We start from the raw sequence: 13,985 nt of genomic DNA on the forward strand, positions 1-13,985 counted from the left end.
CCCCCCTCCCTCATCACCAAGCCCACCACACTCTCTGCCCTACTATTTTTTTCTTTTCTTTTTTTTTTCTAGCCGGCTGAGTAGCCTACATCAGAAGGTAAAGAAGGTTCGATATCATGGGTCAGTCCGGTGCTCAGATACGTCAGCCTTGTTTCTGTAGACTTACTGGCATGTAAAAGAACTTCTGACGGACAAAATTCCGGCACCTCGGCGTCACCGAAAACCATAAAAATTTAATTAATGGGACGAAAAACCCTATTTATTATTAGTCTACTATTATTATTATTATTATTATTATTATTCCTTTACTCTTCACTCTCATTCTTCTTTATCCTCTTCCTTGTCTTCTATTTCTACTTCTCTGTCTACAAACTTGTGTGCTTTTCCTGCCCTTCAACCCCTTTTTGTTATCTGTTCTTTCCTTATTGTTATTTTCTACTTTTCTTTTCCTCTTTTCATCTTATTCTTTTTTTCGTCCATTTCCTTCTCATTTCTTCTTCTTGATTTACATTTTATTTTCCTTCCAACGTTTCATCTACGGTATTTTTAGTTTTTCCCACTTCCCACTTTCCTCCTCATTGTCTTTCTCCCCCAACCCCTACACCTATGCCTCTCTCTCTCTCTCTCTCTCTCTCTCTCTCTCTCTCTCTCTCTCTCTCTCTCTCTCTCTCTCTCTCTCTCTCTCCCACACCATTGTTTCTCTTTCTCCTAGACTCGTGTCAGTAGATTTACTGGCCATAAAAGAACTCCGGGTGGACAAAATTCCGGCATCTCGGCGTCACCGAAAACCATAAACATTTTGTTAGCGGGACGTGAAGCCATTATTATCATTTTTATTATTATTGTTATTATTATTACTAATCTTACAATATTTACTCCTTTATTTCTCCTATCACCTTCCCTTCTCCTTCCACTTCCACTTCTATTCTTTCTCCTCCTTCTCCTTCCTACTCTTCTTCTTTCTTATTTTCTACTGTCGTGTTTGCTATCTCCACGTTCTTCTTTATCTATTCTCTACCCTTCTCTCTAATTTTATCTTATTTCGCTCCTCTATTTCAGTTCTCCTCCATTTTTGTTTCATCCTCTACTTCTCCTTTCCTCATCTCTTCTTCTTGTTCTATTCTTAATTTTCTTTCTTAATCCGTTTACCCTCCAGGATTGGTTTTCCTTCGGACTCTGCAAGTGATCCCACCTCTACCTCCTCAACGCCAGTGTCCCGGAGCGTGACTCTTTTGGACGGGGTATACAAATGGGTAGGAGGACCAGAACCTCGCCCTGGCGACCTCACCTGCTATGCTGAACAGGGGCCTTGTGGGGGGGGGGGATGGAGATGTTGGGAGGAATAAACAGGGAATAGGGAAGGAAGCAGCCGTGACCTTAATTTAGGTACCATCCCGACATTTGCCTGGAGGAGAAGTGGGAAACCATGGAAAACCACTTCGAAGGGAATAGAACCCCCTCTACTCAGTTGACCTACCGAGGCTGAGTGGACCCCGCTCGAGCCCTCGTATCACTTTTCAAATTTCGTGGCAGAGCCAGGAATCGCACCCGAGCCTCCGCGGATGGTAGCTAATCACACTAACCACTACACCACTGAGGTGAACTTTAATTTTATTATTATTATTATTTTTCTTATGTTCTCTTTATTGTCATCTCCTTTTTCAACACAAGTTTACTGTTAACAATCTAAGCCTTACTGTAGCTTGTGAATGCAAAGGACGTAAAAACTTCCCGCCTACCTGAAGAGGAACCCAAGCCGAGCCAACTTGCGCAGGACAGTGTGCCTGCAGGCCGGGTGTACCCCACACTCTCTCACTCACCCTTCTTATTAACGACGACAGCATGCGTAGACGCAGCCGGCCCGCGGGGAGCTACAAAACATTTGAATATCAATATCTTCATGGCGTGGGGCAGCATGGCCGACCTAGTAATTGAGTTTTTAGTCTTCACACTTGCCAGCGTTCAGATCTTCGCGAGAAAATTAGCTCTAAAGGAAACGTCTTCCTACTGGAGCTCTTGATGCAGTTGTTTCGTCCTCTACAGCAACAATAATTATTGATTATAATCATCCTACCTTCGTCTCTTTACCCTAGGAGTATTTACTCTTACAAATGTCCATATACTGTGTATGGGAAGATTTTTTAGAAGTTTCCCTTTACCTAATTAGGCATTCTTACGTTATCATTTAGGTATGAAATGCACGGAAATATCTCTTGAATTATATCTGACTCCGTCAATGAGTGATCAGGGTTCAAGTATCCGGATCGCGGGAATTCGGGTTCGATTCCCGCAGGATTAGAACCATGTATCCATTAATATCTCTTGCACCAGGCCAACATATTTCTACTTTATAGAAACGATCACAGCTCCTCATTTCAAACGGGCTTAGTGTCCGCCTGTTTCATAACGGTGTTCGCCTCAGACACTGAAACATCACAGACTTCCGGAAAAAATCAGGTGAGGCTTTTCCCATCAGTCCGACCTTGGGCTTGTTCCTTATGTCTTTATGGTCGACGATTCGATTACAATAACCGGGGCCCGAATGTTGATGACCTAATAAATGCCGGAAAATGGCCATAAAATTCTCAACAAATCATTTAAAATGTGCGTGGAAATGACCCAATGGTGTGTGCAAATGTTTAGATACAACCTGTACAGCTGATGTTATTTGGCAAAGCTGATTATCAAGTTAAATCTGCGTGACTAAAATTATCAGACAAATTATTGTTTTCTGATTGACAGAGTTTCAGTGAGATAAATAGGCATGCCAGTCTAATGACCATCATCGTTAAGGCTCAAGTCACCGTGGTTATCCGGTTCGAGTCCGATTGCTCGGAGAAATTTCACTATCAGAATAGGGCCTATTGGCCATCAGGGTAGGATGGTGGCGGTATACAATTTCTAATCACTAGATTTGCGTGCCAAAAGCCTGGATTCACTTGCAAACCTATCCGCAGTGTCCGTCGGGCGGAGATGTTACGGCTTGAGTAGACACCCTGGTGTTATTAGACAAGAATAGGCTATGTGCTGGCACCCAGTTTCACCCTATCCTTCCTACTGTTACATATCACGTCACTCACTTAACCTCATTAAATACTTTGATAATAATTGTATTTGCTTTACGTCCCACTAACTACTTTTACCGGTTTTCGGAGACGCCAAATACTTTGATGAGACTGGCGTCAGGAAGGGCATCCGGTCGTAAAACTCGCTACGAAGATTCATCTCACTTCATGCCTGACCTTGCAGAAAAACGGGAAAAGGGTTGGATGTACACAGACAAGATAAGAATAAGAATAGGAATACCGGATGAGTTGCCGTACGGTTAGGAGCGCGCAGCTGTGAGCTCGCATCTGGGAGATATTGGGTTCGAATCCCACTGTCGGCAGCCCAGAAGATGGTTTTCCGTGGTTTCCCATTTTCGCACCAGGCAAATGCTGGGGCTGTACCTTAATTAAGGCCACGGCCGCTTCCTTCCCATTCCTAGACCTTTCCTGTCCCATCGTCGCTATAAGACCTATCTGTGTCGGTGCGACGTAAAAGCAAATAGCAAAAAAGAATAAGAATAATGTTATTCATTTTACGTCCCACTAATCATTTTTACAGTTTCTTGAAGACGCCGAGGTGCCAGAATGTTGTCTCGCAGGATTTCTTTAACGTTTCAGTGAATCTACCGACACGAGGCTGACCCAGTTGAGCACCTTCCAAATACCACTAGACTTAGCCAGAATCGAAACTGCCAAGTTGGGCGCAGAAGGTCAAACTTCTATGGCCCGGAAAGAAATAAAGAGGTTAAAAAATTTGTTGTTGCCAGTAATTATGTGATTTTTTATTACATTTTTGCCTTGCGTTGCACCAACACAGATAGGCGTAGGTCTTATGGCGATGATGGGATAAGGAGGGGCAAGGAGTGGGAAGGAAGCGACCGTGGCCTTAATTAAGGTACATCCCAAGCGTTTGCCTGGGGTGACAATGAGAAACTACGGAAAATCATGTGCAGGGCTGCCGACAGTGGGCTTCGAACTCACTATCTACCGAATGCAAGCTCACAGCTACGTGACCAAAACCGCCAAGCCACTCGCACAGTAATTTTATGTTTCAGCAAGCTTAGAAAAATATGGATTTTTTTGTTATTGCCAAAAAATCATTTCTTTTCGTTTTGCAACGTTGAATTTGGAAAAAAAAATTAGTGGAACTCACCCAACAACAACAGATTACTACATAATTCTCCGCATGTTCTCTATTGGTAGCTGCTTCTTGCATCTTGTTTCGTCTGAACTACGACTTCCTGACCGTAACCAAGACTGCGTATAAGGGACTAGATCTTCCGACTGAAGAAGAAGATTTTTCGAAACATATTTTTCTTGGTCTAAGTCTTCAGTGAACCTAGCAAATCCATCATCGGACTCACATTCACCACGTGTGGCAGCATTACTTTCGCATTCTATTGCCTTATGTGCTTTCCATTTAAGGAACATGAAAGATCATCGGGAATTACGCCTAGAATGGTCAGGTATCCAATTGCAGTACTGTTATTTTCCAAAATAGCCTACCTGGGAGTGACTCCTGCTAGAGCTCTCAATTTCAAAATCGATTATGAGTAATAAGATGAAAACCTCCATACGAATCACTCTATCGCCAATTGGCAGGGTCACAATGGGGCTCTCGTTCTTAAACAATTCGAACTTCAGCAATGGCACTGTGTGTTTCTGCTGCTGAATGTTGTTGTTGTTGTTGTTGTTGTTGCTGCTGTTGCTGTTGTTGTTGTTGTTGTTGTTATTATTATTTAACGGGGCCTAACATCTAGGTCATCGCCCCCTAATGGTATGAAATGAGACGAAATGTGATGACAATTTTAAAAGTCCAAAATCATCCACTGACCAGAATTCAAAGCGTGATGACGAAGAATGAATGGATCAATATGAATTTTTAAAAATCAGTATAGCACAATCCTGCATCGATGATGTTTGTTGTCTAAAGTGGTCCAAAATCCAAATCATCGGCCCCTCATAATGGTACTTGTCGCTAGTAAAGTAGAACCATGGTATTTGTCATCTTGCGGTACCAATCAAAAGTAGGGTAGACTCGCGGTATTCCACACATTATGGTACTACTCATAGGTAATGTAATACGCGCATGTAACGCTGACCTATGGAGTTTCTCGCATTGCGGCGCCACTAACAGGCACGCAAACCTATGGCGTTCCTCACATAGATGTACTAATCACAGGGACTCTTACTATCCCGTGGTGTCGCTCATATAGTGGTACTAATCGCAGGCAACGCAGACCCATGGTGTCGCTCATATAGAGGTACCAGTCACAGGCAACGCAGACCCACGGTGTCGCTCATATAGTGGTACTAATCGCAGACAACGCAGACCCACAGTGTCGCTCATATAGAGGTACCAATCACAGGCAACGCAGACCCACGGTGTCGCTCATATAGAGGTACCAGTCACAGGCAACGCAGACCCACGGTGTCGCTCATGTAGTGGTACTAATCGCAGGCAACGCAGACCCACGGTGATGCTCATATAGAGGTACCAGTCACAGGCAACGCCCAGACCCACAGTGTCGCTCATATAGAGGTACCAGTCACAGGCAACGCAGACCCACAGTGTCGCTCATATAGAGGTACCAATCACAGGCAACGCAGACCCATGGTGTCGCTCATATAGAGGTACCAATCACAGGCAACGCAGACCCACGGTGTCGCTCATATAGTGGTACTAATCGCAGGCAACGCAGACCTACAGTCTCGCTCATATAGAGGTACCAATCACAGGCAACGCAGACCCACGGTGTCGCTCATATAGAGGTACCAGTCACAGGCAACGCAGACCCACGGTGTCGCTCATATAGAGGTACCAGTCACAGGCAACGCAGACCCACGGTGTCGCTCATATAGAGGTACCAGTCACAGGCAACGCAGACCCACGGTGTCGCTCATATAGTGGTACTAATCGCAGGCAACGCAGACCTACAGTCTCGCTCATATAGAGGTACCAATCACAGGCAACGCAGACCCACGGTGTCGCTCATATAGAGGTACCAGTCACAGGCAACGCAGACCCACGGTGTCGCTCATATAGAGGTACCAATCACAGGCAACGCAGACCCACGGTGTCGCTCATATAGTGGTACTAATCGCAGGCAACGCAGACCTACAGTCTCGCTCATATAGAGGTACCAATCACAGGCAACGCAGACCTACAGTCTCGCTCATATAGTGGTACTAATCGCAGGCAACGCAGACCCACGGTGTCGCTCATATAGTGGTACTAATCGCAGGCAACGCAGACCTACAGTCTCGCTCATATAGAGGTACCAGTCACAGGCAACGCAGACCCACGGTGTCGCTCATATAGAGGTACCAGTCACAGGCAACGCAGACCTACAGTCTCGCTCATATAGAGGTACCAATCACAGGCAACGCAGACCCATGGTGTCGCTCATATAGAGGTACCAGTCACAGGCAACGCAGACCCACGGTGTCGCTCATATAGAGGTACCAGTCACAGGCAACGCAGACCCACGGTGTCGCTCATATAGAGGTACCAATCACAGGCAACGCAGACCCATGGTGTCGCTCATATAGAGGTACCAATCACAGGCAACGCAGACCCATGGTGTCGCTCATATAGAGGTACCAGTCACAGGCAACGCAGACCTACAGTCTCGCTCATATAGAGGTACCAATCACAGGCAACGCAGACCCATGGTGTCGCTCATATAGAGGTACCAATCACAGGCAACGCAGACCCACGGTGTCGCTCATATAGTGGTACTAATCGCAGGCAACGCCCAGACCCACAGTGTCGCTCATATAGAGGTACCAGTCACAGGCAACGCAGACCCACGGTGTCGCTCATATAGAGGTACCAGTCACAGGCAACGCAGACCCACGGTGTCGCTCATATAGTGGTACTAATCGCAGGCAACGCCCAGACCCGTGGTGTTTCTCACATTGCGGCGCCACTTACAGGCCACGCAAACCTTTGGTGTTCCTCACATAGTGGGTACTAATCATGGGTACTGTAAATCCCACGCTGATTCACACTCTGCTGCTACTAATCACAAAACCTATCATAGTGGTACTGCTCGCAAGTAAAGGCGACCCATGGTGTTCCCCGCGTGATAGTACTAATTACAAGTAGTCTCATGCTTCTAATTCTCTTCATCCCTTGCTCACCCCTTTTAGTCGTCTCTTACGACTGGTAGGAAACACCGTGAGTGTAAGTTATTCTTCGTCTGCATCCCCCACCCTCAGGGGGTTGCTGAATATGCTTCACCACTCTGTTACAGTTAATTTCATGTCAGGCAGGTATCTACCGTCCTCAATGAAACCTGCTGGTTAATTACAGGTTTATTATATGCTTTACAGGTTGCTTAAAGCCTTCTCCGACAGATAAGCTCTATTACCTGGCTGGAATAGCGTCACCCTGTGTACGTTGTGAAGTAGCAGGGAGAGGCTTAAAGTGGAACAGAACAGCGCCCACCCTCTGCATGGATATAGTCCTCCTCAGCAACGGCAGAGATCGCGGAAGAACTCCTTGAGGATATCTGAGGTGCTTACCATCTCACCAGAGAAGGCAAGGCTGGAACCACTCACCTCCGTCTATGGATGCCAGCAGCTGAGCAGTTACCACCTGGACATAATGAAAGCTGGCTGGTGTGGAAGTCTCTGAACGGGCTGAGATCAGGAGTGGGAAGATCCAGGGGAAAATGGGGGTTCAGTACAAGTGGTACAGGAACAAACCACGACCCACATGCTTCAGTGCCCTCTGTGCCCAACATCTTGCACAAGCCACTCAGAGTGCATTGGACATTGCAAAATACTGGGCATGTGTAATATGAAGATCTCGCATGTTGTGTTCCGTATACTTCAAACTGACTTGTACATTAACTGTAAATTTGTATGTTTCCTATTCGAGTATAATAAGTTGTAATAACCACATCATTTCGGTCGTTTTACTTGAACGCCTCCATCATCAGAGGAGCCCACCTTCTTCTATGTTAATAATCATTAAGGCAAACTCATTTTCACTTTATACCAACTTCCTACGAATAAATACATTATTTAAAAACTACAGTAAATCGACAAATGCATAACCATTGCAATGAAACGAAAATATCACAACTACCAAACCAAAAACCAAACCCCATGGCACTACAGCCCTTGAAGGGCCTTGGCCTACCAAGCGACCGCTGCTCAGCCCAAAGGCATGCAGATTACGAGGTGTCGTGTGGTCAGCACGACGGATCCTCTCGGCGGTTATTGTTGGCTTTCTAGTCCGGGGCCGCTATCTCACCGTCAGATAGCTCCTCGATTCTAATCACGTAGGCTGAGTGGACCTCGAACCAGCCCCCAGGTCCAGGTAAAAATCCCTGGCCTGGCCGGGAATCGAACCCGAGGCCTCCGGGCAAGAGGCAAGCACGCTACCCCTACACCACGGACAACTACCAATCCAGAAAAGAAAATATGTATTCGCAGATATGATGTTCTTGAGTCAAAGATCATAGAACTGTTTCCACTTTTCACGTGGTTCCTTGTGGTCTCCAAATTAATGCGGGAATTTTTAAACAACTGTCGACCTGCTTTAAGAGTTTAATCAAATAATTAACTAGTACCGGCACTGGTAAAACTGTCAACTTCGGTCACTTCTACCTGGTAGGCAAAATAAAACTGTCCCGGGAAATATTTACAATAGGACTGACCCTTATTAACGAACATCACAGAAGATGTTGGAAATGACCTCGTCTGAAGAAATGAAAAAGTGAGGATCCAAAAGTCCTGCCCCCACTTCACTCAGAAACCACCGACAGAACTCAATACGCGAAGGTTTGTCTGGGCGCTTTAACGCATGCACAACAGTAAATCTGTAACGGTACAGACGCAGCTCCCTTTTTATCATGTTTTGACACGACGAGATCTTAATTCCCACTTGCGCAGATAAACGGCGTTGAGATTTCGTCGGACTTCGGTTTCAGGCTTTCCAGCAATGATTTCTGGTGTTCGAACTCGTTTCGGTTAGTTAGGGCTTTAATTTGATACACAGCCCGTTTCACGCCGTTTGGCTACTGTTTTCCATTCCAGACTTTGCTGGGGGGTTTTGCCAAAACACTTCCAGTTTTAAACTCTGGTGCAAACAGGTTTTCCGCAAATCGTGCTTCGCATAACACTCGACAATGAACACGCGCTGTTTTATCCTGAGCACCATTGTGTGTTGCACTCAACTGGTCACTAGACACGTCTGCTCCTCTCACTCTCGGGAGATGCGCAGGCGCAGACGCATGTCAGCAACCGATTGATGCATCGAAATCTCGGTTTCCTGCATTTCCTGTGATGGGCAGTTCCCCTACTCATTAACAAAGGTAAAATCCGCGTCGGTCTTATAAATATTAGTTTTATTTTCCCCTCCATATATATGAGCTTCCCTTACAAATTCCTAGTATAGTATAAGCCAAGCAGTCTGTGTGGACTACAGTAGAATAAACCTAGCTGCACGCCCCTGAAGCCGTCTCATTGTAATTGGTGTTCAGACGTGTGGATAATCATTGGCGAGGCTCGGTCTTTGCGACAGGCCATTTAGTTCATGTTGAGACTATTTGGCTTTCCATAGCTCCACTGCCTTTGAAATATGGAGACAACCAATCGAACAGGCGCGGTTTAAAGTTAGGAGGGCTGCGTCATGCCAGCCACTTACTCAAGAGGGACAGATTTATTTATTTTTATCATCCTAGGAAATGTTGCAGAATAACAACCACATTTATCATAGGGAAGGTTTTTTTTTTTTTTTTTTTTTTTTTTGCTACTTAGGTTAGGCGTTAGCCTCCGTCGTTCAAGGTTACACAATCGAATAATGGCGTTGGAACTGAGCATTCAAGAATTCTGAAATTCGAGATTATTTATTTATTTATTTATTTATTTATTTATTTATTTATTTATTTATTTATTTATTTATTTATTTATTTATTTATTTATTAGTGCCTTGTTCATTGGCTAAATTAGATCTCTAGGGCCTCTCTCGCCCTTGTCCACAATGCTTACAATCCTAAAAAATAGTCTTAGACTAATAATTAAAATAGTTAAAATAAATTAATAGAGTAAATAATGATTTTAAATAAATAACAAACTAAAATGTCCGCCTCTGTGGTGTAGTGGTTAGTGTGATTAGCTGCCACCCACGGAGGCCCGGGTTCGATTCCCGGCTCTGCCACGAAATTTGAAAAGTGCTATGAAGGCTGGAACTGGGTTCACTCAGCCCCGGGAGGTCAACTGAGTATAGGGGGTTCGATTCCCACCTCAACCGTTCTCGAAGTGATTTTCCGTGGTTTCCCACTTCTCATCCAGGCAAATGCCAGGATGGTAGCTAGCTTAAGGCTACGGCCGCTTCCTTCCCTCTTCCTTGTCTATCTCTTCCGATCATCCCATCTCTCCACAACGTCCCTGTTCAGCATAGCAGATGAGGCCGCCTGGGCGAGGTACTGGTCGTTTTCCCCAGTTGTATCCCCAACCCTAAGTTTCACGCTCCAGGACACTGCCCTTTGAGGCGGTAGAGGTGGGATCCCTTGCTGAGCCCGAGGAAAAAACCAACCCTGGACTGAATACGGATTCAGAAAGTTTGAACAAACTAAGTTAATATTAAAAAACTGACAATATTTAAGTTAAATTTAAGACTGCAATAAATGAATAGATTTAGCAGCTGCCTAGAGGAAATTTAGTGGAGTATGGATACTAAAACGATAGCAAGTGAAGGAACGTTAATCACACAACCACGTAACTTACCTCTTTATTTTTTATTATTTTTATTTTCGACTCCATGGCTAAATGGTTAGCGAGCTGCCCTTCGGCACAGGAGTCGTGAGTTCGATACGCGGCAGGGTCGGGGATTTTAACCTTCAGTGGCTGATTTCAATGGCTCGACGGCTGGGTGTGTGTGCCGTCTTCATCAAATAAGGCTTAGACAAGTATGTGTTGAATGTAGCATGTATCAAATCCTTACTGTCAGTTAGAAACGTATATATTTACGAATAAAATATCGTGTTATCACCCTAGCATTTCAGATATATTTTTTTTCCTTTTAAATTCTACTACTCTACAGTATATAATAAATTTGGCCTGCTCTTCTGCCTTGTTTCCCGATAAGAAGCAGTCGGCCATTTCTCTGAGTCATGATGCAGGAACTAAATCCCTGATAAATTCAACCAGTTCTTTTATATAAGCCTAAACGTCTCTTTTGTCCGTATGTAGAATTATGAATCTGCTACTACCCCCCACTTTTTAAAACCCCTCCGCTACTCCTCCTATCATTTCACCTCCTTCTTATCCCCCCTTTTTTAACATTAAAATCCCTCCTCCCTCCCACCAATCCAGTCCACCCCCTCTCTCATTCTCTCTCTCTCTCTCTCTCTCTCTCTCTCTCTCTCTCTCTCTCTCTCTCTCTCTCTCTCTCTCTGACTCGCTACAAAGAAGGGCTCAGCGAAAGAGTTCCAATTTTAAATTTATAGTTGTACGGTCCTTCTTCTTCTGCTTCATCCCCGTGGATCACAGACGGAAAGGGATTAGAGTGACAGTTGACGTCACGCGGGGTTGATGGGGGGGAGTGGTGAGGCGGGGACACAAAGAGAGTAGAAGATGACCGGCGGACGAGCCGTCCAACAGACGGGTGAAGGGGGGAAGGACGCAATATGCAGATGCTGCGGGGAGATTTGTATGAAATCCCACCCCCCACCTCTATTCCAACCCACCCCACACAAAACACCCCTCACTCTCCAACACTATCTGGTGTAACAGACTGGCGAATTCGCGCATTGATTTTGCATACACAAGTTTCCAATCTGCTTCCCTCTCATACAGAGAGTTCTTGTAACTTCCTCGTTAGAGATCGGTAGGACTTAGAAGCCCGACTGGACAGTGGGGTTTCCCCAGGTATAGCCGCAGTGTTGTCAACTCTCGGCTTAATGCTGCAGAGCAGTTGAAATGCCAGAGGAAATAATAATAATAATAATAATACTAATAATAATAAGAAGAAGAAGAAGAAGAAATTCTTCGAAGTTCGCAAGCATGTATCCAAGATTTTAAGACAAAATAAACGGAAATACGTCAATGTCCAACTGAAGTCAATTGAAGACAACTTCAAAAATTACAACACACACGATTTCTACAAGACCTTTGCGAACCAAATTAAAGGATATTCCCCACAGAACCTTTGCTTTCGGAAGCACGATGGTAAACTAGCCCTGACAAATAAGGAAAACTGCCAAGAATTAGCTACATATTTTTCACAGCTTTTAAATTGTCCAGAACCCAAAAAGAGATTCCCGAAAGTACAGCCAGAAATCATACCGGAAAATTCGTCACCACCAACTCAAGAAGAAATTTATTCACATATCAAGAAACTTAAAGACAACAAAGCATCAGGGGAAGACGGAATTGTAGCTGAACTTCTGAAAAATTTAGGCCCAAATTCACTCAGAGAAATTACACAAATAATCCAAAACATTTGGCAAACCGAAAAGCTCCCGGATGACTGGAAGATTGCTCTAATCCATCCACTACATAAAAAAGGCAGCAAGTTAGACGTAAACAATTACAGAGGAATCTCACTTGTATCAGTCACATACAAAATACTATCAGCCTGTCTCTTGCATAGAACACAACAACAATTAGAACCCAAATTATCAGAATTTCAAGCAGGATTCAGACCAAACAGGTCATGCCCAGAACAAATTTTCAACCTCAAAACCATACTTAAACTACGAGCCCTCAGACAAAAGCCTACAGTATGCACATTTGTAGATTTCAAAAAGGCATATGATTCGATAGACAGACCCTCCCTATTCCAAATTCTAGAAGAGAGAGGACTAGATCCCAAAACCCTAGAACTCATAAGACAAACACTAACGGGCACAAAATCTAAAGTGAAATTTATGGGAGAAATTTCAGAACCCTTCGACATTCAGACAGGTGTGAGACAAGGTGATGGACTCTCTCCAATTCTGTTCAACGTCGTCCTAGACAAGGTTATGGAAGAATGGGAGAAGGAACTCAAGAAACATGAATCTTGGAAACCGATCCGATTGGGCTTTCCCAAAAACAGCCTCTACGTACCATACCTTGCATTTGCGGACGATCTGGCGATTTTAACAGAGGATGAGGAGACTGCCATCAAGCAGCTTGAGATACTTAAGGAATCTGCAGAAAAAGTGGGACTACAGATTTCATTTGAGAAAACTAAATTCTTCTGTTCAAAGACAGATATCACGAGCCTGAGAACAAAATACGGTAAAATCGACCGGGTCTCGTACTTTAAATACCTCGGAGAATTCATCGAACCGACAGGCCTTGAGAAGATCTCACAGCAAAACCGTCTCCAAAAAGTCAAGAAGGCATTAGGGTTAGTTCAAGACATCTACAACAAAAAATGCATGTCAAGACAGACAAAAATTCGGCATTACAAGACAGTCATAAAACCAACAGTCCTTTACGCAAGTGAAACATTGTCACTTAACAGTAAACAAGAATTAGAAGAAATAAAAAAGCAAGAGAGAAAGATCATCAGGAAAATCCTAGGAACAAGATATACCCAAGATGGTTACAGGCTGCAATCAATCAAAACAACAGAAAAAGTTTCAAACATTGAAATCGACATTAAGAAAAGACGAATGAAATTCTTTGGACACCTCACAAGATTACCAGAAAATCGACTGTCAAAAAGAATATTAAATTATGTTAGCTCACTTAAGAATTCAACACCTTGGCTGGATGAACTTCGAAAGGACCTCAAAAACGCAAACATATGTGCAACAGACATTTTAGAAAGAGACACCTTCAGACACAAAGTCAACAAGTGGGAAGTTACATCAGAGCAACCAAAGCAAAAACAGTGCAGACCGAAATGGTCGGAAGAACGTAAACAAGCCTTCTCAGAGAGAATGAAAGCCTATTGGAAGAACAAGAAGAACCCAAAGAAAGCTTGAT

The sequence above is a fragment of the Anabrus simplex genome, chromosome 11, assembly GCF_040414725.1.
Source record: "Anabrus simplex isolate iqAnaSimp1 chromosome 11, ASM4041472v1, whole genome shotgun sequence".
Taxonomy (NCBI): Eukaryota; Metazoa; Arthropoda; class Insecta; order Orthoptera; family Tettigoniidae; genus Anabrus; species Anabrus simplex.